A 6,253-nucleotide genomic window follows, 5' to 3' on the forward strand; every position below is an offset into this window, starting at 1 on the left:
ATACAAACACATGATTGATGTTAGAATTGATGAGGAAGACACCAGTGATATGGTGTCAGTTGGAGGGGAGAACTAAGTGGCAGCCCACCTAAGCCCAGTGACTATCTCTTCAAACAATAAGAAGTCTAACTGGGAAAAGGACCCAGGGAGCCTCTCTGCAGACCGAAAAGGGGGAACTTGTGCAGTCAATAGAAAGGCTAAATATAGCTTAAGTTTGATAAATTAGAGATGGAGACTGAAACCAGTCATTGAGGGGCCAAAGAGATGAATTGTTAAAAGTTGATGAAGAAGAGAATAATCACATTCCCAGCACAGCAGCCATCAGAAAAGGAAAGCTCGGAGAGTAGGCTGAAGGATAAACCCATGATGATGTTGCCTCCTTGGCAGATGCCATGTGAAAGGCACAGTGCGGGGAAGGGTAGCTTGGCTGTACAGGCCTCACCTGGGGGGTGAGCTGATGAAAGCAACGGACACTATAAAACATTTAAGGAACCGATGCACAGAGAAAATTGAAAATAAATAAGTATACCTAGGGCAGAGAGAGAAGGCTGATAGGTGGGGTTTTTGCAAGCCCATAGGTACTCCACCCAGTATTGTCTATAGATTGAATCAGTAGATAAACCGTCAGGTATTATTTTCAAATTCATGCACATGGAAGTATGAGGGTATCAGGAACTGTGAGGAGTCTGAGATTTTACCCTATTTACAAGCTATCAAGTTAGTTTCATGGATGCTAACAGACTCCTGGACCAGAGACATAGAACATTTAAGTACTTGTAGCGATAGTTGAAACTAGAGTATTACCATTTTCCTGTGTCAGTTTTTTGAGACCCAAGTCCCATGGGAGTGACAGGAGGAGGGCCTGGCTACACCTGCACACATAGTGGGTTATCTTGCAGCAAAAGGATCTTGAGTTTAGGAAACCTGGATTATTAGAGAGCGCAGCGAACAAACCTTCCCCTGGCTCCAAAGGAAGATATTATCTCTATCCTCCAAGACTGTGTTTGTGAGATTCATCCACCTTGTTGCATGTCATTTGGGATTTGTTTTTTTCACAGCTGTGTAGTATTCCATTTGTAAACATCCCATAACTTACTTGTTTTAATTTATTCTGCTGTCGATGGCCATTTGGCTAGTCTTCAGTTTGGGGTTGTTATAAACAGTGTTGCTATGAACATCATAGTATGCGTCTGCTGATTAGCATATGAATGGCTTACTGTCGGAAACATCCCTATGGATAGAACTGGGTGGGTCATATGGTAGGTTTCTATTTAACTATCATAGATGTTGCCAAAGATTTTTCCAAACTGGTTGCCACAATGTACACTCCTTGAAGTATATGAAAGTTCTAGTAGCTCCATAGCCTTGCCAACAATTGATATTTTTCCCATCTTTTTGTATCAGCCATCCTGGTGGCTGTAAATGGCTATCAATGAATATTAAGCTCAATTTCTTTAAACATGGAGCAATTTTATTTTTCTAGCCCATGCTTTCAACCATGCTGTCAAACCCTACTTTCCTATCCCTTAATGGTATCTTGAAAAAAAATCTCATAACTTTTAGGCCTTTTTCACTTACTAAAATTCAATTTGAAAAAAAAAATAAAAATAATAAAAAAAATTTTAAAATGAATTTCCTGTTGTGGCTCAGTAGTAATGAACCCAACTAGTATCCATGAGGATGCGGGTTTGATCCCTGGCCTCGCTCAGGGTAAGCATCCCGCATTGCCATGAGCTGTGGTGTAGGTCACAGATGTGGCTTGGATTTGGCATTGCTGTGGCTGTGGGGTAGGCAGGCAGCTGCAGCTCTGATTCTACCTCTCACTTGGGTACCTCCATATGCCACAGATATGGCCTTAAAAACAAAACAGGAGTTCCCGTATTGGTGCAGTGGTTAACGAATCCGACTAGGAACCTTGAGGTTGTGGGTTCGGTCCCTGCCCTTGCTCAGTGGGTTAACGATCCGGTGTTGCCGTGAGCTGTGGTGTAGGTTGCAGACGCGGCTCGGATCCTGTGTTGCTGTGGCTCTAGCGTAGGCCGAGGGCTACAGCTCTGATTCGACCCCTAGCCTGGAAACCTCCATAAGCCACGGGAGTGGCCCAAAGAAATAGCAAAAAGACAAAAAAAAAAAAAAAAAATTTGTTTAGTTTGTTTCCATTTAAATTTTCAGTCTCCATCTGATTCAGAGCTCTTTCCCTTCTCCAGTCCAGACGAGTCTTGCAGCTTAGAGGCTTAGAGTAGAGAGGTGTGTGATCTTCTCTTTAGAGACCACCCTCTCCTACCTTGAATAGTTTCTGGTTCTGGTTTGGGGTCAGGGAAGAGGGTAGGGTTTTTTAAATATCTTGCTCATTAGCCATGTGAGCTGACAACCATCACCTTTTGCTTGTGTCTGCTTTTCTGGCTATCACTAGTTTTTTTTTTTGTTTTTGTTTTTTGGTCTTTTTGCCTTTTCTAGGGCCACTCCCGAGCATATGGAGGTTCCAGGCTAGGGGTCAAATCTGAGCTGTAGCTGCCAGCCTATGCCACAGCCAGAGCAACTCAGGATCCGAGCCACGTCTGCAACTTACACCACAGCTCATGGCAACACCGGATCCTTAACCCACTGAACAAAGCCAGGAATTGAATCCGCAACCTAATGGTTTTTGGTCGGATTTGTTAACCACTGTTCCACGACAGGAACTCCTGGCTATCACTGGTTAATAGGGAATATCCCTAGTTCCCAGCACAGAGCTTCGGAAACTCTTGGAATTTCCTGATTAATGAGAATGTCTTTGTTATGCTAATGAGGTGATTCTAGTACGTTCTTAGATGGTTTCAGAGTGGAGGCTGATCCCCAGAAAGACCAATCACATGATTAGAGAGTTGGAACTCTCATCTGGTCTGACCTTTGAGAAGGAAGGAAAAGTTAGACATTGAGTTAAATCACATGGTACAATGATTTAAGCCATCATGGATATGCAATGAAGCCCCAGTAAAAGTTCTGGACACCAATGCTCATTGGAGCTTCCTGGTGGGTGAAGACACTGATGTCTGGTGATGAGTCCTGATTCCACGAGAAGAGGGCATAAAAGTCCTGCATTCCCTCCCCAACCTCTCATGTGTCTTTATAATAAAACTATAGTCCTTAGCATAGTCCTTTTTGAGTTCTGTGACTCATTCTAGGGAATCATTGAATCTGAGGGGGTTGTGGGAAGCCCTAAAATTGTAGCCAGTCAGTCAAAATTGTGGGTGGCCTGGAGACCCCACATGCAGCTGGTGTCTGAAGGAAGGACAGTGTTGCTAAGGACAAGGTCCTTAAACCTGTAGTGTCTGATGCTACGTCTAGTGGTTAGTGTCAGAACTGGATTGCAATACGCCCCTGTCTGGGTAGGAAACAAAATAGCTGGCTCATCACCAATCCTCTTATGGCCTGTGCTGGAGGCTGGTGTGGTTGTGGAATTGCACATTGAGCTCAACAGAAGCCCATGAGGCATCCTATGATATGAAAGATCTAGCTCCAGTTTGAACAATTTCATCTCCTCCGGGTCTCAAACCAGCAGCTTTCCCCATCAGCCTGTTACTGCTAGAATACCCTGGATGGGACAAAGTTCTCTTAGGTGAGAAGGTGACAAGGCAGGTCAAGTCCAGGTCCCTTTCTCTGCATCCTTGAGACCTCTAGGAACTTCACATGACTGCAAGAGTCAGTTCCTCCCACTTTGCCATCCCTTTTATGATGGCATAGGGGCAGGGCATTCAGCCCTTTGGCCAAGCCATGTCCAGTCTGGGTTATGGAATGTCAGTCACCCTTTCCCGTAGGAAGTCCTGAATCTTTATAAATAATTCCCATAGGGCTTCCCTACTCCCTATTTGAATTAAGGAAGGGAAATCATGTCCCTATCAAACACCCATCCTCCCTGCCCCCCATCCTTTTATATGGGCTATGGAGGGATTCTTGACTGGTGCTATTGGGGCTCACTCTTCGAGCTGTTGATAAAATCTGCGGGGAGGGGCTCACCAAGCTGAGAAGCTCTCACTGGAATGTAAGGGTTCTTGGAATCTCTTGTTTTCTGCTTTGGCCTCAGCCATTATTCCTGGACATTATTCCTCTTATGAATTAACAAACAAACATAAACAGGTCAGGTCAATCAACACGTATATTTTGAACACCCATTTCATGCACTAGACTATAGAATGAAAATGGAAAAAAGGCACATGGTTGGTTATGAGAGACCTGAGTAGGAAGGATAAATATCTCCAATAAGAGATGGGACTTGGAAATTGTAGATAAGAGAGAATTGGTCTTCTGAGGGGACTATGTGTAATTCTATGTTGGCAGTTTATTCCACTTTCTTTCTCTGCTTCCTCTATTGGAGCAGCACTAATTGCAGGCAGGGGAAGGTAAACCCTGCATAGCTAAATTGGATTATTTTTATTGTTTCCACAGGAACCACACCATGTGGGGAATGTTTGTTCAGGGCCTGTGCTGTGTTTGTATTCATTTCATTCAATTGTCCACAAGAGTGATTGAATTTTACATCCTATAACTTTAATACCATGAAATGTGCTTGAAGTACATTGATTTTAAACAGGATATGAATTTCAAAACTCCTGAGCTTCCCACTTCCTTGTGTTCTGTCATTATTTTATTTAGTTGATCTTCCCTCTTGATCTCCCATTCAGCTTTTTTAAAAGATAAAAGCCTGAAGTCCATTAGCAAACTGCTGCTGTATGAATTGGGACCTCAGCCTTTGTGCCTGGTGGCTGTCACCCTGTTGAGGAGTTTAATGCAGTGGTGCTTCTGTTCCTTCTGGATCCTGGGAGAGAATAGGCCAGCAGGTAGTGGAAAGTCCTGGTCGGAACAGGGAGGCACGCTGTGGCCAAGCAGACACAGTCCTCCCCAGCTGGAGTCACCAGCGCCACTGGACCTAATCATCACATTGCAGCACAGCAGGGAGTGTGACCACGTGGCCTAATGGATAAGGCGTCTGACTTCGGATCAGAAGATTGAGGGTTCGAGTCCCTTCGTGGTCAGCTCCCTTTTGATCTCAAAAGCAGGGGGAGGATTATGGCTTATCCTGGGCTCAGTTCAGGGACCACCATTTAGCAGCCCAATGACCTAGGAAATTTGCTTCCCCTTTCTGCCCCTCCATTATATGATAAATACAATGGTGATAAAAATACCACCTCCCTAACAGGGCTGGTGAGCAATCCTGCGCATAAATCCCTGAGGGCAGTGCCTGACACATAATGCACGTAAGAAATACGACAAGCTATTCTGAATAAGGGGGTGGGGCAGGAGTGGAGAAAAAAATGTCCTTAGAAAATGTGTACAGAGCCGCTACGAATTTTATAAGCTCTGTAGCATTTTTGTGGACCGTGCTGTCTCCAAGAGGGATATACGACTTTTCATTAGGTTGGGGGCCTTCTCCGTGAAGGAAATTATCTCATCAGGGTTTGCGTTCCGAGGCTGCAGTGCTGCTGCTGTTGATTTAGCTCGCTCACCAAGCCACACACCACGCAGCCGCATTCATCGCTCTCTGCATTAGCTTATTAATCCTCCAGCTATTCCTCTAAGGTTCAAGGGCATATTGACTTTCCAGAGGAGGCACCAAGAGGTAGAACAATGTGCCCCAACTGGGGTGGAAAGGAAGTGGCTGAGTCAGCTGGGTTTCTCCTGCACCCACCCCACTTGGAGGTTTCATTTACACCGAAGATTTTTCTCCCAAAGACAGATGTTTTAAGTGTAGCCATTTTATTTGCTAAGTGAGAAAGAAGTAGTGAGAATCAGAGCGCCTACACTGACCGGTGATCACTTTTGGCTTTTAGTCCCTCCCCTGCCCTCACCGCCCTATGACTGGGTACAACGAGTTCCTAAGTTTCCAGCCCTCGTTCCCAGGTCTCTATGATGCAGGATGGGATCCGAACAATCTCTGTGTTGCCTTCCATGGCAAACACTTCAGGGTTCAAGCTTTTGGAGAGAGGAGATGGCCCCTTGTGATGATCTGAAGATCTTATTAAATAAGAAGAAATTTTACTTTAAGAATTATCTTTGTAATTAGGTAATATGCAATTTTTGACCCAGGAGCAAGTGCCAGTTGAGGACTGCCCCAGGGCATCTTTAGACCTAAAGAAAGCGCAAGGCAAATCATCAGAGGGTGTCTCCACAGCAAGAAGGCTGAGCATTCCAGCCTGGGCCCACCCTGACCCTTTTGGCTTTATCCAGATGCTATGGGTGGCACCGCTTCCTGCAGAGCTTCCTGGCAGCTGCTGCCCTT

At 45.0% G+C, this 6,253-nt stretch overlaps 1 non-coding gene across 1 annotated transcript; it reads left to right on the plus strand.

The window, feature by feature from the left end:
- Window positions 4,937-5,009, plus strand: TRNAR-UCG. Its single transcript has one exon. It is a non-coding gene; the product is annotated as a tRNA-Arg (tRNA).

The sequence above is a fragment of the Sus scrofa genome, chromosome 2, assembly GCF_000003025.6.
Source record: "Sus scrofa isolate TJ Tabasco breed Duroc chromosome 2, Sscrofa11.1, whole genome shotgun sequence".
Classification (NCBI taxonomy): domain Eukaryota; kingdom Metazoa; phylum Chordata; class Mammalia; order Artiodactyla; family Suidae; genus Sus; species Sus scrofa.